This window comes from Schistocerca nitens, chromosome 4 (genome assembly GCF_023898315.1).
Source record: "Schistocerca nitens isolate TAMUIC-IGC-003100 chromosome 4, iqSchNite1.1, whole genome shotgun sequence".
Lineage (NCBI taxonomy): Eukaryota > Metazoa > Arthropoda > Insecta > Orthoptera > Acrididae > Schistocerca > Schistocerca nitens.
This window is the reverse complement of record NC_064617.1, coordinates 926120588-926148516: the sequence shown is the minus strand read 5'-3', so window position 1 is coordinate 926148516 and position 27929 is coordinate 926120588.

The following is a 27929-nucleotide window of genomic DNA, read 5'->3' as shown; positions in this document are numbered from 1 at the left end:
GGAAAGCGAAGCGGGAGGCCCGTAGAGATAATGGATGAGATACTTGACAGAATTAAAGAGGCAATGGCCTTTGACATTTAAGATAAATTCGCTGACGAAATTAATGAAGCAAGGTCCTTAGGCAGTAATTGCGAGGCTGCAGACGAAACTGTGGGAGACAATGAGAGAGGAGTTTGTGCTGGAGGCTGTAATGCGTCACGAGAAGCCCGTGGAAGCCTTGGGATGGATTCTGTTGAAAGATTACTGAAGAACGACGAAGTAATATAGTCAATGAAGTCTTGGAGGCTACGTCATGTCAGTGACCGGCGGAGTCTAAGGAGAAAGGCGAACAAAATGCGAGGACCGGGAATCCAGCGAGAGATTTTTGGTGGGCAACAGAGTGGCGGACGGTAGCAGACAGCTTCAGTGGAGACAGGTGCGAGAAGCGGCCGCTGACAGAGGCAGCCTGAGTGTTAGGCTTGTGTTGCTGGACCAGAATTAGACAGCTGCAAGGAAGGCTCTTTTAAACTTAGATTCAAACGAGGGTTTCAATTAGGGTACGGTACAATGGTAGTCACAGTCTCTGTGAAAGTATTTGACTGTAGTGGGGAGGTACCTCAGCTAGGAAGGTCAATTTGTACTAATTTCAGTGTTAATTATTCCTTTCGAATGCTTATTCTCCTCGTGTTTCTCACACTCCTACATCCACATCACGGAATTTACGTCAGATAATCAAGTATCCGTCTCATTTCTGTCAACCGACTGAATTCTTTGTAGTACGAATCTCTGTCTCTCAAACCCAGGCAAAACCCACGTTCGGAAAGACACAGTTCAAAGACAGCTATTGCTTAAATTTTGAGTAATTATCATCAGCAATCGCAACCGAAGACTTCCGGCGTAAGAAGCCACTCTCGTTCTACCAACGGCCTTGTCAAAGACGGCAGAGGAGCGTACAGAGGTTACGGGCACTCACTCGTCCTTGGGGTGAACAACTACCCTTGATACGTGGCGGAATTAGCAATTACCAACGGCATGACGATGCAGAAGGCTATGAAAAACATTGCATTAAAGATACATAATTTGCATCCGTAGGACACGTGGCCTGAAAGTGAAGAAATGTTATGGTGATCTCTCCGTTAGCAAAAGATTTCGGATTGGTACCTGAATCGGGTCTCCGGTAGGGGGCTGCCAAGGGGGAAGCGACGATGAGAAAAGGTGAAATAACCAACGACGGGATGACATTCTAAGAGTCGGAGCATGGAGTGCCGAAAATATAAACGTAATAGCAAAGCTAGATATCTGAAACGGGAAGTGGAAAAGCTCAGTCTAGATGTAATGGGAGTAAGTGAAATGAAATGGAAAGAAGGATTTCTGGTCAGACGAATATAGGGATAATATCAAGAGCAGCAGAAAATGGTATAATAGAAGTAGGATTCATTATTAGTAAGAAAGAAGGGCCGAGAATGAACTGCCTTGAACAATTCAGTGATATTGTTACTGTCATCAAATTCTACAGCAACACAACGCCGACAACAATAATTCAGGTGCACATGCCAACGTTATTAGCAGAAGATGAAGAGATAGAGAAAGTATATGAGGATATTGAAAGAGTAGTTCAGTGCATAAACGGAGATGAAAATCTAATACTCATGAGGGACTGGAAAGTAGTTGCAGGGTTACGGGAGAATATGGGCTTGGCAGTAACAGTGAGAGAGGAGAAAGAGTAATTGAGTTCTGCAATAAATTTCAGATGGCAATAGCGAATACTCTGTTCAAGAACCATGGAAAACACCTGAGACACGAGTAGATTCCTGTTGGATTACATCATGGTCAGACAGAGATTCCAAAATCAAATATTGGATTGTAATGCGCAGCCAGGTTCAGATATGGATTCAGATCACAGTTCAGTAATGATGGACAGACTAAATGTATAAGAGGAAGTGGGATGACGAGATACATTTGAATTTCGCTACGGATGCGGAAGCTATGATAAGAAACACCGGAGTAGGCAGTTCAGCTGAAGATGGGTAGACAGCCCTAAAAAAGCGTTACAGATGTTGGACAGACAAACGTAGGTACAAGGAATGTAACTGCGAAGAAACATTGGGTAACAGATGAAAGAAGGAAGTACAGAAGTGTTCAGGGAAAGTCAGGAATACACCCCCAAACTCCTTAGGAATGAAATAAATAGCGAGTGCAAGGCAGCAGGAAAGATGTGAAGAAATCGAAAAAGAAATAATCGTCGGGAAGACTGTTTCTGCATATACTCGTAGAGAAGTTGAAACGACGTTCGTTGAAATTAAAAGCAAGGGTGGTAACATTAAGATTACAATGGGAATTCCACTGTTAAATGCAGAGGAGAGAGCTGACAGGTGGGAAAAGTATACTGGAGGCCTCTATGAGAGGGAAGACTTTTCTGATGACGTGATAGGAGAACAAATTGCAATCGATGAGTATTTCACTCAGAATATAAGAGAGCTCTAGAAGACTATAGTTCAAATAAAGTATAGGAGGTAAATAACATTCCATTGGAATTTCTAAAATAGTTGGAGTAAGGGGCAAAAAAACGACTATCCAATTTGGGTTGTAGAATCTGTGAGACTGGCAACGCCCAGACAATTCCGAATATAACAAGGGCCGATAGGTGCGAGAATTATCGCACTATCAACTTAACAGCTCATGCATCCAAGATGCTCACGAGTACAATATACAGGAAAATGGAAAGTAAAGCTGAGGACATATTAGAAAACGATCAGTTTGGCTTTAGGAAAAGTTAAGGTAGCAGAGAGGTCAGTTCGGCTTTAGGCAAAATAAAGGTAGCAGAGAGATCAGTTTGGCTTTAGGAAAGGTAAAAGTAGCAGAGAGGCAGTTCTCATGTTACGCTTGATAATGGGAGCAAGGCTGAAGAAAAATAAAGACACGCTCTTAGGATTCGTCGTCCTAGAAATAGAGTTCGACAATGTAAAATAGTGCAAGAAGTTCGAAAGTGTCAGAAAAAATATGAGTAAGCTGTAGAGGAAGAAGAGCAATATAGAATATGTACGAGAACCAAGAGGGAACAATAAGATTGGAAGACCAAAAACGGACTTTTCACATTAAAAACAGTATAATACAGGGCTGCAGTCTTTCGCCCTCTTCTTTTCAGTCTGCACATCAAAGAAACTTTTGTGACGGCGTTCGTAGCGACAACACTTCGCTGTAGAAACGGCCTACGAAGTCACCGCCACACTTTTAATAGCGGGCCGACCGGTCCGCTGGAACAGTGAACAGAAAGATGAAAACCCAAACCCTCGGATTAAATGAAAGTCGGTACTTATCTTTATTAACGACGATACAGAACACAGTGGTGAACATGGTCTACAGAAATCTGTCTAGTTCGAGTCGGAGCGGCTTGGTCAGCGTCGGCTGACGACAAACAACAACTCTGCTGCGATGAACACACAACTAACTAGCAGGTACACAATTCGGTGGCGAGTATACAACTGAGCGGCGAATACAGAACTGTCCTAGCGCTCGCGACTCCAGCGCTTAAGAACCCAGAAGCCAGCGGTGGCGCGCGCAGACTTGCGGCGATTTCCTGTATCGCTGGCGCTGCTTATGCGGATGGCGTCCGGACTTTGATGCTGCCAACCTTTTTGGCAGCGGGCTCGGTTGGCATTACTGGCTAGGATATAACACTCCTCCCCCCCAAATCGCCGCACCGTCGTTGAATAATGACGTGGCGAGCGTCGACGGCGGGGGAGGGGTCTGGCCGCAGATGTAGCAGAAGAGACCGGGGCGGAGACTGTTGTCGGTGGCAGTCCCCGGTCCGCACCCCAGCATTGGCTGCGCGGGGCCTCGGGAAACACCGACTGAAAACCGAGGTCTGGGTGCACGCCTGTGACCACGGGCGCAGCTTCTGGTACTGGACGCGACGGGGCGTCGGGACCCACGAAGAGAGGCAGCGTCTCCTGACGCTGCGTCGACGGCTGCTGAGTGGGCGCCGGACAAGGCGCTGCGGTGTCAGACTCCTTGGGGGTGCCCAAGGAAAGCGGCTGCAGTACAGGCTGCACAGCCACCGCTTGGGAAGGCGGCCCGGCGGAGGGGTCGACGTCCAGCAGCTCCGAAGGCGGTGGCGACTGAAGAGGGACCGCAGGCGCCGGAGCGACCACCCGGTGCGCTCCCGCATGAAGCTGCGCGGGAGGCATCAACGGGACGGGCTGTCGGCGTGGTAGCGGCGACAGCTGCTGCTGCTGCCCTGGGGGCGGCAGCGAAGTCGGAAGGCGCGGCTGGAACCCGCCGCGGACCAAATCTGTGGACAAAGAACGAGCGGCAGAATCCGGGCGGCCAGCGCGGCGCAACTGGTTCTGATGCCTCCTGTGCACCCCAGTAGCACCTTGAACAGTATAAAAACCGCGACCCTGGACACTTATCACGGTACCACGTTCCCAACGACGGCGACCGTGATAAACTCTGAAATAAACGGCGTCGTTGCGCTGAAAACGCGTGCGATGCTCAGAAACGGCGGGTCGATCCGGGGGGTGCAACAACCGTAGTAGAGTGCGATGACGACGGCCGTGGAGAAGCTCCGCAGGCGAAGGGCCGTCGCGTGGTGTAGTCCGGTACGACGACAGGAACGTGATGAGGGCCTGCTGACGAGAGTGCGTAGCACGAAGGCGGTCCATATGATCCTTGAATGTGCGTACAAAACGTTCCGCTGCACCATTCGATTGAGGGTGGAACGGCGGAGTAAGAACATGGCGAATGCCATTGGCAGAACAAAAACCTTCAAATTCAGCAGAGGTAAATTGTGGCCCATTGTCAGACACTAAAACTTCTGGAAGACCCTCAATACAAAAAATTGAAGTCAACGCCTGTATAGTTTGTGCAGACGTTGTAGACTGCATGGGCACAACAAACGGAAAATTACTAAATGCATCTATCACGATGAGCCAACGAGAATTCCAATATGGACCAGCGAAATCAATATGTACTCGCTGCCAGGGACCGGCAGGGCGTGCCCACTCAAAATAGCGTTGAGGCGGAGCAGCTTGGTGTTCGGCACACGTCGAACAATCTGTAGACATCTGCGTAATCTGCTTATCAATGCCGATCCATGTACAATGACGGAGGGCAAGCTGCTTGGTGCGGACCACTCCCCAATGACCTTGATGCAACAAGTCGAGGACCTTGGATTGGAGCACTTGGGGAACCACTACACGAAGCTGGTCATTCTCGGTGCGTAACAGCAAAACTCCGTGCGAAACAGACAACAGATGACGTTGCGGATAATAGCGACGAACCACAGGATCCGATATGTCCTTTGCCTTGGACGGCCAATCACGTTGAACAAAACGTAATAGTAAACTCAGATGAGGATCCGTAGCTGTCTCACGTGCCACCTGACGATAATCAATCGGAAAATCCCGGAGGGATTGCTGCTCATCGGCGTCAATCTGATGGCAAGAGTCGTCAGAGGAATCGAAGACATCATCCGCAGCAATCGGCAATCTAGAAAGCGCGTCAGCGTTTGCATGCTGAGCTGTAGGGCGATACAGTATCTCATACTGGTATTGTGATAACAAAAGAGCCCAACGTTGTAGTCTCTGAGCTGTCCGCTGAGGAACTGGTTTAGACGGATGAAACAGTGACGTCAGGGGCTTGTGATCTGTTACTAAATAGAATGGTCTACCATAGAGGTAGTGATGGAATTTTGTGACACCGAACACAATAGCCAACGCTTCCTTGTCCAATGGGCTATAATTACACTGAGCTTTGTTTAGCAATTTAGATGCGAACGCAATGGGACGTTCGGTGTTACCGACTCGGTGAGACAACACAGCACCGAGGCCGAAAGAAGAGGCATCACAAGCTAACACCAGAGGCTTGTTAGGGTCGTAATGGACCAGACAACGATCATTCAATAAAGCCTCTTTTAGCTGCTGAAAGGCTGATTGGCAATCAGCTGACCACACAAACGGAACATTCTTACGGCGGAGACGATGCAACGGTGCAGCAATCTGTGGTGCATTAGGTATAAACCTAATATAATATGTCAATTTGCCAAGAACTGCTTGCAATTCATGCAGATTGCGAGGGGCGGGCAAATCACGAATAGCTGCTAAATGTGACTGGGAGGGATGAATGCCTTGAGCATTAATAACATGTCCCAGATACTCCAACTCCGTAAGGAAAAATGAACATTTATCGATGTTGCAACGTAGGCCTGCCTGAGACAACACTGTAAACAAACACTCCAAATTACGGAAATGTTCAGCAGGCGTCCGACCGGACACAACAATATCGTCTAAATAGTTGCAACACGATGGCACATTAGCCAAAAGTTGGGACAAAAAACGCTGAAAAACAGCTGGAGCTGACGCACAACCAAAAGGCAAACGCAGAAAACGGAACAACCCCAACGACGTGTTTATGACAAAATACTGTTGTGATTGCTCGTCGAGGGGCAATTGCAAAATGCTTCACGGAGATCAATTTTGGAAAAGAAACGAGCTTCCCCTAACTTATCCATCAGCTCGTCCGGTCTAGGCAAAGGAAAAGAATCAATGACAGTCTGAGGATTAACTGTCGACTTAAAATCAGCACACAAACGTAACTTGCCAGACGGTTTCTTTATAATAACTAAGGGAGAAGCCCACTGGCTCGCTGAAACGGGTTGAATAACACCGTCGTTTTGCCAACGACGAAGTTCATCTTCGACAGGTGCCCGGAGGGCGTGAGGCACCGGACGAGCACGAAAAAATCGAGGCTGAGCATTATCTTTTAACGTAATATGAGCGGCAAAGTTCGCAGCACAACCGAGTTCGTCTTTAAATATGTCACTGTATCGGTTACACAAATCGGTTATGCTGTCTTGAGGAACAACAACAGAATTAAGTTGCAACACATTGTCTTGGATAGACAGGCCAAACAAGTCAAAACAGTCTAATCCGAAAATGTTTACACTGTCTGTAGCGCGGAGCACTGTGAAGGAAACTGTTTTTGTATTGCCACGGAATGTGGCTGGCACGCTACAGACACCTAACACAGGAATGTGTTCGCCACTATAAGTAGCCAAAGAATGTTTTGCCGCTGACAGTTTAGGGCGGCCGATAGCCGCATACGTAGCACTGTTTATGAGAGTCACCGACGCACCAGTGTCTAATTGAAAATTGAAGGTCTTATCCTGGATGCGTAGCTTCACAAATAGTTTATTACACTGTCTCTGGATCGGTGCAGCGGAGGCGGAAGACACAAAATCAGCGCGTTTAGCGCGTGTTCGCTGCTTACGACAACTCGCTTCACTTGCAGTCTGTACATTACTTTTTACAGCGTTTGAATTACGCTTGGGTCGCATAGCAGAGGGCTGGGTGGGTGGCTTATTGCGAACAAGTTTTCTACCCACACGAACCGTGGAAGAGTCTTTAAACCCGACCTCCTGGGCGGGCTGGCTTTGAAGAACATGAATATCCATGGGCTGGGCAGCACTAGAATTGTTCTTGCGTTTACGCAAACAAACAGTCTGGAGGTGTCCTTTCCTTTGACAAAAGTGACAAACCGCGTTTCGTAACGGGCAACGTTCACGAGGATGAGCAAGAACACACTTAGGGCAAGACTTAAGTCTATCATTTTGCACACGCGGCTGACGAATGTGTTTAACATGACGCGGCCGGCTAGTGTTTACAGTCTGACTCTGCCGGTGGGGCCGCGGGCGTGACATAACTTGCTTAGCACAGGCAATTTGAGAAATACATGGCTGATCTAACTCACACTCAGCATAGTCAAAAGTATCTTGGGCTTCAATAATGTTCATCACAGTCTCTAATGACGGGTCAGGCAACTTTAAGATAGCAGCACGAATACGAGAATCTGCAATGTTTTGAGTAATAGCGTCGCGTAACATGACATCACTGTAGGAAGCTCCACACACACAATTAAATCGGCACTGACGGGTGAGGCCCCGAAAATCTGTTAACCACTGTTTATTAGATTGATGAGGCAGTTTCTTTAATCTGAAGAACTTGAATCTGGCCGCTGCCACATGAACTCGCGACTCGAAATACTCAGCAAGCTTGTTAACAACAACGTCATAGTCTAAAGCTTCTGGCTTGGATTCCGGGAACAACTTACAAAGTAGTCTATAGACTTCCACGCCTGCAGTGGAAATTAAATAAAGCTGCCGCTCATTACCTGTGATTTTGTAGACTGACATGTGCGCCTGCAACTGCGCGAAATATTCTTGCCATTCTTCTCGTGATGCCTCAAAAGCACGAAAAGGCGGTGCTGCCTGTGCTTGTTCCTTGTGTGGTGGTGGATTAGCCGCTTGTTTGGCGATTGCTTCCACCAGACTTTGTATTTGCTGACTCTGTAACAAGATCAACTGTTGTAATTCGGCAGACATAGTGAACACAAATTAAACCAGCCCCCAAAATTCTATCTCAAGAAACAAGTTGAACCAGCCCTGCACACGAGTTCGGAAGTCCTCGTCGCCAGTTTTGTGGCGGCGTTCGTAGCGACAACACTTCGCTGTAGAAACGGCCTACGAAGTCACCGCCACACTTTTAATAGCGGGCCGACCGGTCCGCTGGAACAGTGAACAGAAAGATGAAAACCCAAACCCTCGGATTAAATGAAAGTCGGTACTTATCTTTATTAACGACGATACAGAACACAGTGGTGAACATGGTCTACAGAAATCTGTCTAGTTCGAGTCGGAGCGGCTTGGTCAGCGTCGGCTGACGACAAACAACAACTCTGCTGCGATGAACACACAACTAACTAGCAGGTACACAATTCGGTGGCGAGTATACAACTGAGCGGCGAATACAGAACTGCCCTAGCGCTCGCGACTCCAGCGCTTAAGAACCCAGAAGCCAGCGGTGGCGCGCGCAGACTTGCGGCGATTTCCTGTATCGCTGGCGCTGCTTATGCGGACGGCGTCCGGACTTTGATGCTGCCAACCTTTTTGGCAGCGGGCTCGGTTGGCATTACTGGCTAGGATATAACAGAAACAATGACGGAACTAAAAGAAAAGTTCTAGAGTAGCTTTAAAATTCAGTATGAAAGGATATCAATGACAAAATTCACTGTTGCCATTGCTGTCCTCAGTGGGTGTGAAGAAAAATTACAGTTGTTGGATGGAATGTACAGTCTAATGAGTTCCGAATATGGATTCAGGGTAAACCGAAAAAAGACGAAGGTAATGAGATGCAGCAGAAATGAGAATAGTTAGAAAATTAACATCAAAATTGGTGATCACGAAACAGGCAAAGTTAAGGAAACAAAATTCCACATGACGGAGGAAGCAAGAAGGAGATAAAAAGCCGAGTAGAACAGGCAAAGAGGGCATTTCTGGACGAGAGAAGTCTACAGGTATCAAACATATGCCTCAGTCTGAGGAAGTCATTACTGAGGATGTACGTCTGGAGCATAGAGTTGTATGGTAATGAATCATGGACAGTGCAAAAACCGGAACGGAAGTGAATCGAAATGTTTGAGATGTGATGCTATAAAAGATTTGAAAATTTGATGGACTGGTAAAGTAATCAGTGAGGACGTCCTCTCCAGAATCGGCGAAGAAAGGAATGTGTAGAAAACACTGACGAGAAGAAGGGACATGACTATAAGAAATGGGTTACGACATCCGGGAAGAGCCTTTACGGTATTAGAGGGAGTTGTATACGGTAAAAACTGTAGGAGAAGACAGGTATTTGAATACAACCAATAAAAAGTTGAGGATGACTGGTGCAAGTGCTACTCTCGAATGAAGAAGTTAGCGCAGGAGAGGAATTTCTGGAGGGCCGCATCAGTCAGAAGACTGATGACTTAATAAAAATGGTAAGAAACAATTAAAAATTTATGGATTCTACTTAACTTCAGTGAGAACAATTTCGTATTTAAGGCTGAAAAACTGTGCTTTTGTTCTGTTCATATCTGTTTATTTCGAACTGGTTACCGACTTCTTGGGCCATCGTCTGATGAGGGACACTAATGAAGCAAGCCAAATGATGGGCACGAACATACCACTAACACACACAGAGTCTTTGGACATAACGTCAAGTGTTGTTGTTGTTGTTGTGGTCTTCAGTCCTGAGACTGGTTTGATGCAGCTCTCCATGCTACTCTATCCTGTGAAAGCTTCTTCATCTCCCAGTACCTACTGCAACCTACATCCTTCTGAATCTGCTTAGTGTATTCATCTCTTGGTCTCCCTCTACGATTTTTACCCTCCACGCTGCCCTCCAATACTAAATTGGTGATCCCTTGATGCCTCAGAACATGTCCTACCAACCGATCCCTTCTTCTGGTCAAGTTGTGCCACAAACTCCTCTTCCCCCCAATCCTATTCAGTACCTCCTCATTAGTTATGTGATCTACCCATCTAATCTTCAGCATTCTTCTGTAGCACCACATTTCGAAAGATTCTATTCTCTTCTTGTCCAAACTATTTATCGTCCATGTTTCACTTCCATACATGGCCACACTCCATACAAATACTTTCAGAAAAGACTTCCTGACACTTAAATCTATACTCGATGTTAACAAATTTCTCTTCTTCAGAAACGATTTCCTTGCCATTGCCAGTCTACATTTTATATCCTCTCTACTTCGACCATCATCAGTTATTTTGCTCCCCAAATAGCAAAACTCCTTTACTACTTTAAGTGTCTCATTTCCTAATCTAATACCCTCAACATCACCCGACTTAATTCGACTACATTCCATTATCCTCGTTTTGCTTTTGTTGATGTTCATCTTATATCCTCCCTTCAAGACACCATCCATTCCGTTCAACTGCTCTTCCAAGTCCTTTGCTGTCTCTGACAGAATTACAATGTCATCGGCGAACCTCAAAGTTTTTATTTCTTCTCCATGGATTTTAATACCTACTCCGAATTTTTCTTTTGTTTCCTTTACTGCTTGCTCATATACAGATTGAATAACATCGGGGAGAGGCTACAACCCTGTCTTACTCCCTTCCCAACCACTGCTTCCCTTTCATGTCCATCGACTCTTATAACTGCCATCTGGTTTCTGTACAAATTGTAAATAGCCTTTCGCTCCCTGTATTTTACCCCTGCCACCTTTAGAGTTTGAAAGAGAGTATTCCAGTCAACATTGTCAAAAGCTTTCTCTAAGTCTACAAATGCTAGAAACGTAGGTTTGCCTTTCCTTAATCTTTCTTCTAAGATAAGTCGTAAGGTCAGTATTGCCTCACGTGTTCCAGTATTTCTACGGAATCCAAACTGATCTTTCCCAAGGTCGGCTTCTACTAGTTTTTCCATTCGTCTGTAAAGAATTAGTGTTAGTATTTTGCAGCTGTGGCTTATTAAACTGATGGTTCGGTAATTCTCACATCTGTCAACACCTGCTTTCTTTGGGATTGGAATTATTATATTCTTCTTGAAGTCTGAGGGTATTTCGCCTGTTTCATACATCTTGCTCACCAGATGGTAGAGTTTTGTCAGGACTGGCTCTCCCAAGGCCGTCAGTAATTCTAATGGAACGTTGTCTACTCCGGGGGCCTTGTTTCGACTCAGGTCTTTCAGTGCTCTGTCAAACTCTTCACGCAGTATCGTATCTCCCATTTCATCTTCATCTACATCCTCTTCCATTTCCATAATATTGTCCTCAAGTACATCGCCCTTGTATAGACCCTCTATATACTCCTTCCACCTTTCTGCCTTCCCTTCTTTGCTTAGAACTGGGTTGCCATCTGAGCTCTTGATGTTCATACAAGTGGTTCTCTTCTCTCCAAGGTCTCTTTAATTTTCCTGTAGGCAGTATCTATCTTACCCCTAGTGAGATAAGCATCTACATCCTTACATTTGTCCTCTAGCCATCCCAGCTTAGCCATTTTGCACTTCCTGTCAATCTCATTTTTGAGACGTTTGTATTCCTTCTTGCCTGCTTCATTTACTGCATTTTTATATTTTCTCCTTTCATAAATTAAATTCAATATTTCTTCTGTTACCCAAGGATTTCTACTAGCCCTCGTCTTTTTACCTACTTCATCCTCTGCTGCCTTCACTTCATCCCTCAAAGCTACCCATTCTTCTTCTACTGTATTTCTTTCCCCCATTCCTGTCAATTGTTCCCTTATGCTCTCCCTGAAACTCTGTACAACCTCTGGTTCTTTCAGTTTATCCAGGTCCCATCTCCTTAAATTCCCACCTTTTTGCAGTTTCTTCAGTTTTAATCTACAGGTCATAACCAATAGATTGTGGTCAGAGTCCACATCTGCCCCTGGAAATGTCTTACAATTTAAAACCTGGTTCCTAAATCTCTGTCTTACCATTATATAATCTATCTGATACCTTTTAGTATCTCCAGGGTTCTTCCATGTATACAACCTTCTATCATGATTCTTAAAGCAAGTGTTAGCTATGATTAAGTTGTGCTCTGTGCAAAATTCTACCAGGCGGCTTCCTTTTTCATTTCTTAGCCCCAATCCATATTCACCTACTACGTTTCCTTCTCTCCCTTTTCCTACACTCGAATTCCAGTCACCCATGACTATTAAATTTTCGTCTCCCTTCACTATCTGAATAATTTCTTTTATTTCATCATACATTTCTTCAGTTTCTTCGTCATCTGCAGAGCTAGTTGGCATATAAACTTGTACTACTGTAGTAGGTGTGGGCTTCGTATCTATCTTATCCACAATAATGCGTTCACTAAGCTGTTTGTAGTAGCTTACCCGCGTTCCTATTTTCCTATTCATTATTAAACCTACTCCTGCATTACCCCTATTTGACTTTGTGTTTATAACCCTGTAGTCACCTGACCAGAAGTCTTGTTCCTCCTGCCACCGAACTTCACTAATTCCCACTATATCTAACTTTAACCTATCCATTTCCCTTTTCAAATTTTCTAACCTACCTGCCCGATTAAGGGACCTGACATTCCACTCTCCGATCCGTAGAACGCCAGTTTTCTTTCTCCTGATAACGACATCCTCTTGAGTAGTCCCCGCCCGGAGATCCGAATGGGGGACTATTTTACCTCCGGAATATTTTACCCAAGAGGATGCCATCATCATTTAATCATACAGTAAATCTGCATGCCCTCGGGAAAAATTACGGCCGTAGTTTCCTCTTGCTTTCAGCCGTTCGCAGTGCCAGCACAGCAAGGCCATTTTGGTTATTGTTACAAGGCCAGATCAGTCAATCATCCAGACTGTTGCCCTTGCAACTACTGAAAAGGCTGCTGCCCCTCTTCAGGAACCACACGTTTGTCTGGCCTCTCAACAGATACCCCTCCGGTGTGGTTGTACCTACGGTACGGCTATCTGTATCGCTGAGGCACGCAAGCCTCCCCACCAACGGCAAGGTCCATGGATCATGGGGGGGAAAACACGTCAAGTGAGAAATGTCAAATGCACCCAATATAGCCAAGATCACATAAATACCTCTTTATTATTGACATTCGTGGTGGGTCATCAATGAATGAAACACGTCAAGCTAACGTAAACAGATGTGTCAATGGGAATGCCCATGTATATCGTGAGCTTCAATACTTAATCTGTGGTTGCTACTTATACGGACATAGTTACGTGCACAGGGTGCTTTTTGATTGTAAATGTTTTATTTCTAACAAGCCTTTGTCTAACGTGCTACATTTTATCCACTAATCTGACAACTTGACGGGACAGTCCAACTTAAGAGGAACACGTTTCGTGACAAAAATTTTTGAACATCAGATTATGGCAAACTCTGTACTAACCTGTTGTCGATAATAAAGAAGTATTTATGCGATCTTGGTCATAGAAAGGTTTTTATCACGTAAAACACATCGCTCACTGTCGTTTCTCAACATAAGACAATTCAGGCGATACTACCTGTATAGTTTGTAAGGAAAATGTGTATCACAACTGTGGGCCCAGATGCCGTTTACTTTTCTGCATATGTTTTGTTCTGCTCAGCCAAGGGCAAATAACAATTTAAAAAAAGCGAAAGAACTCCACGGTGCAACAGGGTTGCAGAATGCAGCTATTAGGAACTGTTTTTAAAAATGAAATATAATTTGCTGGGTTCCTGTCGTGGCCTTGGAGCGCTGGTGTAGCCTTGTGTATGGCTTCTTGCATACTAGTTACACCTTTTGATCAAACTTGTCAGCTTTTAGTTTCTCGTTTTAAGTGAATTTTGTTGGACAGATTCAAGCTACTTATCTATCACTTGTCTGAGAAATAGCAACGTAAATGCGACACCTGTGTATGGTGTCTTTAGTGAGCTCCAGGCGCAGTATATACGGCTACAAACGAGGTTCGTGTCACAAACTTCTGGTGAGCACATCAGAATATGACATTCATGGCGCCGGTTAGCCACCAAACGCTTCGTTCCTTATTCGGAGAATTCCCTGACGCTGCTTGCTAGCGTCTCATTCCCCTCCACGAAATCTGATACGGACATCCTACCACAGAATGTTTCGAATGCAAAATTCATAGCTTCGCGTGGCGCACACCGGCACGCTGCGCAAAATAATACTAAATTCCTCGTGGCAGAATTTCATTCTTGCTGGTTTCCATATGACGGGTTCTCACATTCTGAGTTTGTTTTTCCTGCTAGAGTAAACAACGTATGAAATTGTGGAGTAACTTAAAACGTGGGGGCAGGTGAGGTCAGCTGCGTATGCAACTGTATGCAACCACCGCAGTTAATGAAACCCCATTTGAAAAAGAACTGTATTAAATCAAGAACAGAGGCTTTCAAAAACAAACTGGACTCTGCTGCAACGGATAAATACATAACGAAAATATTTCTAACGCGGTACTATATATATAACTTGGTTATATCAAGAACAGCGCAAAAACGAAGACCGAAGCATAAGTTATGTTTTACTATAGATGAACTAGGCAGGGACGAGGTTCAAATCTAGGCTTTATAGCAAATAAGAAAATTGAAAATAATATTATAGGCATTGAAGAAATATCATCAAGCATAGCAAAATTTGTTTTAAGAGTGTTTTGCATCTCGTTAATGTAACTGTCGTCTTATTATGATGAGGCAGAAGATTTACTGATATGTGATTGTAAATTCTGCGAGAAGATCATAATGGGAATTTCAATGTAAACTAACACCAAAGATGAACGATTCTTCAGTGGGAATGTCGGATTATGATATAGGAAATAAAAGACATTATACGGGTACGTTAATAGAATTTGCCGAGAAAATTTCACTGTCCACATAACAGAGTCTTTAAATGGTAAAATGTCACCAATAGAAATTTTCTGTGACTTGTCCAAAACATTTGACGGTGTGAACCATGACATTATGTTACAGAAATTACAATTCTATGGTATAAATGGAATAGGATATGAGTGGTTTAAGTGATACCTACAGAACAGGAAGCAAAAAGCTTTCTTATATGGGTCAAGTGATTTAAATAAGTTTGCCTCTTCGTCTAACTAGGGTGAAATTACATTAGGTGTCCTACAGGGTTCAATATGGGTCCCATTCTGTTCTTGATATATGTGAACGACCTCCATTCCTATCTGAAACAGGAAGCTGAACTGACACTGTTTGCTGATGATACAAGCATCATTATTAATCCAGTAAAAGAAACTCCAATTGAAAATTATACAAATAAGGTCTTTGGAAAAGTCCTTAATTGGTTTTCTGCAAATGGGCTTGCTCTAAACTTTGAAAAAACACAGTACATCCAATTTTCTGCTGCAAAAATTACAGTTCCTTCAATAAATATAACATTTCAACAGAAGTCAGTAGACATGGTAGAGCATACTAAGTTTTAGGGTGTACATATAGATGAGAATCTTAATTGGAAAATTCATATTTTGGATCTTCTAAAGCGACTAGGTTCAGAAACTTTTGCAATCAGAATAATTGCCAATTTTGAAGATATATAAATTAGTAAGCTAACATACTTTGCATACTTTCACTCTCTGATGTCATCAGAATAATGTTGTGGGGTAACTCAACATTTAGACAAAAAGTATTCACTGCTCAAAAGAAAGTGGTTAGAATAATGTGCGAGGTTCATAGTCGCACATCTTGTAGGCATCTTTTTAAAAGACTGGGAATTCTTACAACAGCCTTACAGTACATTTACTCGATATGAAATTTGTTCTCAACAACATGGACCAGTTTAAAAACAACAGTGACATGATTATAATACCAGAAAAAAGAAAGACTTACACTATCCTTTACTCAACCTATCTTTGGCACAGAAAGGAGTAAAATATGGTGCTATACAAATTTCTGACAAATTACCACATGAAATAAAATGTCTGACAGACAGCAGTGATAACTTCAAAAATAAATTGAAATCATATCTCCTTGACAACTCATTCTATACCATAGATGAATTCTTGAATACGAATAAATAAATCTATAAATATAGTATATACATTTTGTGCCATTTAAGGGAATGGGGTAAATAACAGAAATATTAATCTTTAATATATATATATATATATATATATATATATATATATATATATATATATATATTAAAAAATCTTGTTTCATATGTGCATTTCTTGTGCGCTTGACACGTTCCACATCATGCGATTGATCAATGGAACACGCAAGCAACTAACTAACAACAAATTGGGCTTAACACATTCCTCCAAGGAAAAACGAACTTAAAATGGACTTGAGATGGACCAAATGAAGTTCAGTATATTTTATCAATGAATGTGAAACCCATACACGATGTGATAGTCATACCACTTCATAATTTAAAACGATAAGGATACTAAACAACCAACACCACCGACTAAAAGATTTTATTATTGTTTGTAGTTGCAGCAACTAGTACCACACCTACTTTCAACCTTGAGGCCATCATCTGGCACACTCTTAAAACATTTCATGTAGAATGCCGCACGTCTACTACGTTAAAACGTAATCCATGGGTATTTCTCACTGGGCGGATACGTAACCTTGGTATATGGTACGATTACATTTTAAAATTGTAGTCATGTGGTATTCGCTACGAAAAATTTGAAACATTCTGACGTATGATGACCTCAGGTTGGGAAATAGTTGTAGAATAATGAAAATGGAAAATTTCAGCAGTTTATTGTGGCCATTTACAACAAAATGTCGTTATTTAGTCTAAGATTTTATGATACTATGATGCTTGAAGAGCGACAGAAGCTTTCCGAGTACCTGGAGGAGCATCAGTCTGTATGCTTGACTGAGCTGGCCTCGTAACATTAGCCCACATGGCTTTGCTTTGTTGGTACCGCGAACGGAAGAACGCAAAGGGAACCTATAGCCCTTATCCAGGGCGATCCAAAAAGCGTTATCCGCTTATACGAGGTTATTTCGCCACATGAACCAAGGCAGAAAACTGGGGAACATTTTAACTTGTGTATGGACAAAATCTTAATTTCCAAGATTACCATCCGATGTTAGAACGTTAATGTACATCCCTGCACACACAACTCGGAATATCTTTTTCAGTGTGTACTCCAGTGAACGTACGACGAATATTGAGACGATAGTCAGGGTCGTCCCATAATTTTTCGAAGATATCTGAAGTTGCTGGATCCGCTGCTGTTGTTATGCGGCGTTGCAGTTCACCCAACGTCATAGGAAGACGAGGCAAGTAGACGCAGTCCTTCACAAACTCGCACATAGAAATCACATTGGAGATCAGGAGCCTTGGATATCAAACGTGCGATGTTAAATACGTACGCCGCTTGCGTCGTATTAGCTCACTAACTCGAAACGCTCCTCCATGCTCCTCCCAGTACCGTGGAAAAATATGAACGAGCGAGGTAGCGCTACCAGAGAGGTCTCTATCAGTAAACGCATGAACCAGACACTTACACCCGGCCAAATAGAAAACTTTCAGTTTCCGTGCTTCAGACAATACTCATCCCACGTTCGTACCTTCATTCATATAGAACCTACAACCTTGCAAGAGCACATGAACTTTTTTCTAGCAACCTATGTTACTAGTTGTAGCTCAACTGTACGACTTAATGATAATGGCATCTCCGTGGTTAAAACATGCTTGCGGTAAAATAGTCGCCCAGTCCAATCTCCTGCTGGGGATTACCGAGGAGGATGTTGTCATCATCAAAAAGAAATCTGGCGTTCAGCGGGACGGTGATGGCATGAAACGGAAGAAGTAGTCGAGAAGGGAGTGAGACAAGGTTCTAGCCTATCCAGGACGTTATTTAATCTGTACATTAAGCAAGCAATAAAGGGAAGCAAGGGGAAAATCGGAAAGGTAATTTTACTTCGGGGACGAAAGAAGCTTTAGCGTTTGCTGATGAATCGTTATTATTTCAGAGGTGCCAAAAGAGTACGAAGCCTAGAGGAATGGATATTGTGTTTTTTTAAAAAAAAAAAAACAACGTTAACGGAGCGTAGACAAATTAAATCAGGGGATGCTGAGGGAACGAGCGCAGGAAGTGAGACACTAAAGTCTTGCTATTTGGGCAGCAAAATAACTGACAATGGGCAAAGTTGAGAATATGTAAGATGCAGACTGGCACTAGCAAGAGAAGCGTTTCTGCAAAAAAGAAATGTACATTCATGTGTCGTCTGCAGCTCGTGGTCTCGCGGTCGCGTTCTCGCTTCTCGAGCACGGGGTCCCGGGTTCGATTCCCGGCGGGGTCAGGGATTTTTTCACCTGCCTCGAGATGATTGGGTGTTTGTGTTGTCCTCAACATTTCGTCATCATTCATGAAAGTGATTGAACTGAGCAAAGTTTGGGAATTTGTACGGGCGCTGATAACCGCGCAGTTGAGCGCTCCACAAACCAAACATCATCACATTTAAGTGCTGGGCAGTCTCTTCTGAAAGTATTTGTCTTGAGTGTAGTCTTGTACAGGAGTGAAACATGGACGATAAACAGTCCAGAGATGATGAGAAATGAAGAGGGCTGGCTTCAGAGAGATTGCTTTGTACTTTTCAAATTCCTTTGCTATGACTCTCCGCCGTGTTTCATAACGAGCAGCAGCAATGTGGTTGAGGCCTCCACTTGCCTCCCACGTGTGAACGCGTGACGTCCGGCAATGCTGCATCCCTGGATTCGGCAACTAAGGCGGTAGCGGCCGAGGCTGGTGACGCATTGACCCACTGCAGAAGCGCTGAATGTCCCAGGACTCGGCTGGCACCAGGGTGGCTCCACGTCTCGTTCCTCACGGTAGGCTGACCTGACGCGATGTCGAGCTGCGGACAGTATACAGCATTCCGGATGACGCCCAAAGTGTCACAGCCCCACGGTGGCAGTACTGAGATGCTAACGCAAGATGATTTCAGTTAGAAAGTAGCTAGGGGCTGATCTTGCTCCGGGACTGTGCTTGCTTGGATTCGTGATCTCCTGTCAGAAAGGTCACAATTCGTAGTTACTGACAGAAAGCCATCTCCAAGGAAATGTTACGTGCCCTCTGCTCTCCCTAATCTACATAAATGATTTAGAAGACAGTCTGAGCATCGCTCTCAGGTTGCTTGCAGATGATGCTACCTACCATTTACCGCCTAGTAAAGTCATAAAAAATCGAAACCAATGATTTAGACTAGATATATGTATGATGTTAAAAGTGGCAATTTGACCCTATATAGTGAAAAATGCGCGGTCATCCACATGAGCACTGAAAGGAATCAGTTAAATTTCGCTTACACGATAAATCGCACAAATATAAAGGTTGTCATTTCAACTAAACGTCAAGGAATTACAATTATGAACAACTTAAATTAGCACGTTCACCTAGGCGATGTTGTGGGCAAGGTCAACCAAAGACTTTGCTTCACTAGTAGAACACTTAAATACAACAAATCTAGTAATAGACTGTCCAGAACGTGCTTGTCCTCTACTGAATTACTGCTGAGCGGTATAGGAACCGTACCACGTAGGGTTAACGTAGGAGAGCGAGAAAGTTCAGAGAAGGGCAGCTCGTTTTGAATTATCGTGAAATAGTGGTGAGAGTGTCACGGATTTGATACGCAAATTGAGATGGCAATCATTAAAACAAAGACTTTTTCCGTTGCGGCGAGATCTTTCCACGAAATTTCAATCTCCAGTTTTGTCCTACAAATGCGAAAATATTCGGTCGATGACCAGCTGCATAAAGAGAAATGATCATCGTGATAAAATAAGAGAAACCAGAGCTCGCATGGAAAGATTTAGTGTTCGTTTTACCCGCACGCTGTTCGAGAGCGAACAGTCGATAAAGAGTGTGAACGTGGTTCGATGAACCCTCTGCCAGGGACTTGAGAGTGAATTTCAGAGTAGTCCTGTAGATGTCATGTAGACTATTGTGTAGAGCTGCATCGAACCAATCTGTAGACGGAAGTCAACAATAGACAAGAGGGCGTCAGAGTTGCCTTGAGTGTAGCCTTGTACAGGAGTGAAACATGGACGATAAACAGTCCAGAGATGATGAGAAATGAAGAGGGCTGGCCACACAGAGTTGCGATTCATCGCAACTCTGTGTGGCGTAAATGATCATGTTTAACTGCTGAACGGAACCACAGAATTGGCAACAAGTGTGATTACTGTTTAAACAAGGATTCCTATAATCTGAGAAAGATTTTGACTAAGTTTCAAAAAAGTCTGTACAAGTGCTCCTTCAGAAACTAGAAGCGAATTAAGTTATGTTACCATAGTGAAGCATATGTATATCGATGGTACGTTTTTCCATTAGAACTCATTGTACAATAAATGGATGAAAAAGGCAGCTGAGGAGAACAGCCGGTTTAACAGGAACAGAAATTAACAGTATAAAAATTGCGTATAATGTTTTTCTCAACTAAAAAGTGTATTCGGAACTAGGTTTCCAATGATTGTTGAGAATGTCGTGTATGATACGTATGTTGAGACGAGAAGACCAGTAGAAGATGGGGTATAGTGTCAAAGAGGTCCAACAGCTGAGCAGGTTAAAGAAAATATCAAGGTGACGTCATTTACAATAAGCAAGTTCATTCCGAAAACGTTGTAAGGACTTTCAATAATATGGTTGATTTTTGTGTCATTACGAAAATTGTTAAAATCCGATAATACGATTATCGGATATTACGTAACCACTAGATGTAATAAATTCTACAATGAGGTCTGACCGGATTGACTATCGACCTTTTTAAACTCTTCATATTCTTCCGAGCTCAATCTCCATTTGTGCCGAACATTACTATGAAACAATTAATTACCAAAGATTCGTCTCAAAATTTTCACAGCTAAGTGGGCAGTTACTGTCACTCTTGGCGATGAGCTGAGCGCACTTCTTATTTCGATTCATCAGCTTTTGAAAACGATTACCTTGATCCCGTCATACATGGTGCCTGAACACACACTCGAGTAACTGGGGTGTGGGACATTACAACCAATAGTAGTTAGCGTCAAACGATTATAGGAAAGTACCGTTCACGCAACTACTAGAATATTCGCGGTATTTTCAAGAGTAAAGGCTACAACCGAGTCAAATGGTGTTTTCCTGTAACACAATTGCGGAAGTTTTTTTTTTTCTCAGCGATTCTGCATGTTTTTTGGTGTACTGAATACGAATTTCATGTTTGCTGTCTTGCTGGTCGCCTTCACAACCAAGAACACTAAAAAGCCACAAAATTTTGGCACTTTTTCCAGCGTTTCGCTTGTGTTTCAAGAACTATGCGTTTTTCGAAGTTGACCTTCCGATGCAAAATTAAAGTAGACAAAATTTCCTACAAAATGCATTTGTCACGTTTGATTTCCTAACGAGCAGTATCGGCCCTAGAGAGTACTGAAAAGCAACTATTTTAAACTGAAGAGGATTGTTGGAAGTCGGAGAATTCAGTGTGGTAATGGGAGGCAACAAATGTTTTGTCAACGTCGCCCCACTGCTTTGGATCCATGTAGTTTCCGGTCCACTGTTCCACCTGGTGGCTAACTCGAAGGTGTGTTGTTAAGCTGCAACTTGAGTGCGAGGTACGAAAGCTGTGGTTGTTGCTGCCTTGAAGGCTGATGTCACGTATTGCTTATAACTCAGCTGTTGAGTGTTGTGGTTGGGTAGTTAGCACCATACAGAGCCATGAGAAATTTATCATAAGCAGCTGTAATTTCCTTTGGATAGGCTGAAGGATCAGTGATTTTAGTAATGCATGATTCGAGATTCGGATTTTTTTCTGGGGGAGGGCGTCATGAAAAGTTTTGTCTTGCCCTCGTTGCCTAACGCTGACGTAGACTCGCAACTACATATTGCATTCTAGAAAAGCACTAGTTTGGAAACTCTCTTGTCCACTGCGCCTCCATGATGATAGAGGAGTTTGGAGATGCTCCATTAAGACCAGAAGGTCTACACCTTCCTCGCCGGTCGCGGTGGCCGAGCGGTTCTAGGTGCTCAGTCCGGAACCGCGCAGCTGCTACGGTCGCAGGTTCGAGTCCTGCCTTGGGCATGTATGTGTGTGATGTCTTTAGGTTAGTTAGGTTTAAGAAGTTCTAAGTCTAGGGGACTGATGACCTCAGATGTTAAGTCCCATAGTGCTCAGAGCCATTTGAACCATTTTTACACCTTCCTCCACAATTCCGACACTCTTGTGAGCCGAAGCCACTGATTCTACCGTCCCCCCTATCAGTACGTATGCATCACGTATGCCTGCTTGGATGCGATTCCACTTTCATTGTATTTTGTCATCTCTTCCTTGCTTTTCGCATTCGATAGCAAATTTATTTGTGAAACCGCTGGTGCCTTGGTGCTTCTAAATCGAATCTCCGTAGACTACTTTTTGGCCTAACTGCTCAAGCGGCCGACGGGCTTGGTAGTTTTCTGTCCGTACTTACTTCATATGTGAATATATGACTCACAAATTTATTCGAAGTTATGCTCACTCTACCTCACTAATCTGTCAACCATTAATCCCGCATCTGTTTGGTATACTGTGCTACTTGGGCCCAGACAAGTGGTTGTGAAAGCTGACCAAAATGGGTTAGCTCACATAGCACATTGAAACCACGACTCCCAAAAAACCTTTCAGTTTAAACGTTGCAAATGCAAAACAGATTTCCAAGGTTCGTGTAGGTGAACAACATTGTTCTGCATAAACCGTGGCACCAATGTGAAAGGTCGTGCTCCAACACCAACGACAGTTTGGATATAGAAGACGAATACGACCGGGACGATTCACTCGCTTTAGAACTGCCTGAAGCAGCTGAGATAACAGAAGGTATTAATTCATGTACTATTTTTCAGAATTAGGCGTCTTTACTATTCCATTTCTTGTCCATCATAACACGAATGATTCAATTACAGTTTTTCAGTCGAATAACAGGAACAGCTCACTCTTCAGCTTGGACATTCCCCATCATCTAACGCTTTGCCCAGACCTTCCACTACCAAAAACTGTTCACCTGGATCTTCTAGCGACCAATGAATATTGCCTGGGACACCAACAGCCAAACGGAGATGATTAAAAACACTGCGCACATGACATCTATACAAGTATTTCCTCATACATCGTAGTAGAGAGTACAACTTATCTGTCTTTCGTATCCATATTCTATATCTACATGTTTTCTCTCTTCTCCAGACAGAGGTCCTCCTTCAAGTGATGACCCAATCCTGGCCTCAGCTTTCACTTATTTCATGACACCTGTACATTGCTACATACAGGTTTTATATCCGTCTTCATACTCAGTGTCGTGTTCCTAATATGTTGTAAATATAATTTGTTGATGTTTTCGTCAAATATGCTTTCCTGTCTATGGACTGAGAACAACCTTTTTTGCCGACTTTCGTGACCGAGCGTTTCTAAGCGCTTCAGTCCGGAACCGAGTTGCTGCTACGGATCCTGCCTCGGGCATGGATGTTCGTGATGTCCTTAGGTTAATTAGGTTCAAGTAGTTCTAGGTGCAGGGGACTGATGACCTCAGATGTTAAGTTCCATAGTGCTTAGAGCCATTTCTGAACAACCTCTTTTAAGTGTAATACACCGACAGTACAGCTCTCGTGGGAGACAGACTGTTGGGGGAAGAGTCGTTCGTTTGGTTGTAGGGAACAAAAGGCATTTTTTGTAATTTTCGCTTTTCTGCCTCCCTCCTTATGAGAAAAACTGAACGTTGCATACGCCTCTTGTAGGAAACTTCTTATACTACCACTTGGCGCAGGGGTTTTTGTTCGAACGGATGTTTCTGAGGATGTCACAGAAGGGACACGTTCTACCGCCAATACCGCTCGTCGGGAAATCAAACGTGACTAATGCATTTTGCAAGAAATTTTGAGTAACGTAATTTTCAATAGGGTGGTCATCTTCGACAGGTTATAACCGAAAGAATAAGGTGACATAGTTTTGTGGTTTTTTATCGCTTTTCGTTGTGGTGCCGACCTCCCAGAAGGCAGCAAACAAGAAATTCGGATTCACCGCATCAAAGACCATACAGAAGCACTGAGAACAAAATTTTCGGCATTTTGATACGAAATAGGCTGTAAACCAGTCCTCTCCCTTGTACTGCTCAGCCTGTTCATCGGATGAACACTAAAGTAAATAAATCAGTGCTGCAGGAATGACACTAAAATTCGGACTGCCATCCTTTGAGTAAGTGATGAAAAATTGCAGGACTTGTTGAGTAGATGAATAGTCTGTTGAACACAGCATATGGACAAATATAAAACTATGAAAAACATTGTAGAACAATAGAAATGAGCTTACCGCCAAACTTATGATAACTGTGAACAAAGTAGAAGACGGAGGAGGCAATTCTCCTATCTTGAAATTACAGCAGCGGCTGAGGGACGAAGTAAGAAGTACGGAAGAAGCAGACTTGCACCTGTAAGTATCGGATTAATCACCAAATAAGTCTGCCAGTATTCAAGTATGGACCATATAGATGTTTACAATGCTCCTTTGTTGACAATTTACTGTTTGGTAGAACGAAAAACCAGCCAATTTGCAAATTTCACTTTTTTTATCCACCTGATGACTAGTTTCGGGTCGGGAGCCATTTTCAGATCTTCGTAACAGATAGTGAAAATGGTATTTCCGAAAATGAAAAAACTATACCAAAAATGTCCCTCTCCTCATCCCTCTCTCTCTCTCCGTCCATCTCATCCCCTTTCCTTCCTCTTTCAATTTCCTCCTCCCACTCTCTCTGTACACCTCCTCCTACTCCTCCAGTTATCTGGGCTCGTTCCTCCCTCCTCTTTGTCCATCTCCTTCTGTTCATCTTTCTACAAGTAATCACCTTCACCTGAATAACAGATTTCACACGTACCTGTAAACAAAATTTCATTTGTATCTTTAGCGAATTTCGACCTGCACTTTCGCTTTCACACAGCACAATCTTTATGATATCTTGTCTTCTGAACAATGTCTCGTACAAAGATATCACTTTGCAGGTACATTCAGTGATATAATTGGATATTGTCTGCAAAATATTTTACGAAAGTAATGTTGACAAAGAAGCAATAAATTCAAACGCCATGCATGGTGAGGCAGTTTTTCACGCATCTCGGTGTTTATGACGTCATAGCTCCTGATCTATGTGTCACACAGTGATATAATTTTGTACGTACATTCAGCGTCATATGTGGATATCCTCTGAAAAATGTATTGCAAACTGAATTAGTAGTAAAGGAGAAACAAATTTCAACATCATGCATGTTGCGCCAGTTTTTTCCGCATCTCAGCGTTTATGACGTCATAGCTCCTGATTTATGTGTCATATAATGATAGAATTCTGTAGGTCTATTGCCGGCCGCGGTGGTCTCGCGGTTCTAGGCGCGCAGTCCGGAACCGTGTGACTGCTACGGTCGCAGGTTCGAATCCTGCCTCGGGCATGGATGTGTGTGATGTCCTTAGGTTAGTTAGGTTTAAGTAGTTCTAAGTTCTAGGGGACTTATGACCACAGCAGTTGAGTCCCATAGTGCTCAGAGCCATTTGAACCATTTTGTGGGTCTATTTAGCGGCCTATGTGGCTACTATCTGCTAAATTTATTGCGAATAGAGGTTGTATTACTGAAACAACAAATTTAAACGTCATGCTTGATGCAGCAGTTTTTCGCACATCTCGTTGTTCATGACGTCATATTTCATGAATTATGGTAAATTGGTGGTTCTTACTCCCACGGCGATTGTTACTGGATAGTGAGGTATGTGTGTGGAATATACGTGCACAGACCCATACATACATCCATTTTTATAATATGTATGGATTAGTCATTTATGCACTAATAATAATTCTTGAGAAGCAGATGAAATTGTTTTTAACTATAAACCGTACTAAAACCACTAAACTGATACATTTAATTAGTTGTCTACAATGCTTTTCGTCAGTGTAGTTCATTTATGCAATATTTTTTCAATTGTGCTTCATTTTTATTAAACCTACTTAAAGAATTTGCTAAATCTGCTTAGAAAAAAATAGTTGAATGGATATTGGTGTAATGGGGGTGAGGGAGGAGTCAGGGAGCAGGTGACAGGTGTACAGGTTGTAACATACCCACCCCCCAGCATTACTATAATATATGATACCCGGAATTTGTAGCCAGGTATCGGCAGTTTCTGTTACACAAAGAATAAAAATCATGCCACTATGGCACCTTTCCCTGTTATGTAATTGTACTATATAATACTATGTGTGATATTTAAACAAAATTTACGAATAATTAAATAATATGTAAATATGTAACATAATATTCAGTATGAACCATCAACATTTACTCAGAACTATAATAATCAGTATGTAATTCATTTGATTAGAAGTAGTTATAAATGTTAGCATCGTTATTACTTTCGTTAATTAACTGGAATTAGGTCTGGAAAGTTCAATTTGGAAAACGTTATTGTAAATCGATCAAAAAGCAAGAACCACATTTAAATTCACGTAATTTCAAGTGATATGAAATTTCAAATTCAAACTTGTAAACCAGAATTAATACCATTACTAAGATAATAAATTCATCATTGTTAGCACATGTAATTAAGTCCATTCCTTACGTTTGGATGCATATTTCAAAGTTATGAACCATTAAAGACGTTAAACAACTTGTGTATATATTACATAAATGTTAGCAATATTTTCCGATCGATAATTGATTTGTATTTATTAAATTAATGAAACGCATTACTGTAAAGAAAGTCATATTTAATTTTCAATCTTAAATTGTACAATTTCTAACCTAAAACTCATCTGTAATGAACTAATATTTTATGCTGTAAGTAATCTGATTGTCAACCTTTTGTATATTTGTAACTTTTAATTGTTACTATTAATTTCACGATGGTGTAATAATTGAAGTAATGAACACTCATTGTTTGGAATATATATAAGCAAACGCGGCAGTGCGGCGTCAGTTCACCTAGGGGGTTCACTTTGTAGTCAAGTCTTTTCGGTCAGAAACTCAGTCTGTCAGCTGTTGGATTGTCAAAGAGAGTGTATGTGAAGTTTGATGTATTCTGGAATGACTTTGGACAAATGTTATCATCAACAAATAAACCTCCGCAAATTGTATGACCTGGAGTTTTAATTAGAAGGAATCACGAGCTACCCGACTCAGGCAAATTACAAGATAAGTACAACAAAAGTACTTCGTTATGCATCGCCCTTACTTACATCAACTCCAGGTGCAAATATTCTGAGCGTGTGGGGTTGATCTGTTATTCTGCGCAACGGATTAATCTGAGATGTACCCTTTACCCTGTGGCTCCTGCAAGATGCGATTTCCACCCCCACACTACTACAGAAGTCAGACAGACACTCCTAACGTTCTACAGAGAAATGCCTGAAAAACTTTCAGCAATAAATATGTTCTGGAGACGTCCGCTGTAAGGAAATGACACAAAAATTCACAAAATTTCTTCCGTAACTAGCGGGGTACTTGGGTACTGGAGTAGTGCTAGTTAGTGTAAGACAAACATGAAACTAACGAAAGTTATTCTTTATTTTGCAAAAATTCTGAAAAAACGCACTGGCACTTTTAGTTATGAATTGAACAATTTATATCCTGGTTCTTTTCGGAATGTGAAGTTACCTCTCAAGGATAGGATTCGCTAATGAATTTTCTATACAAAGTTTAAGATGGT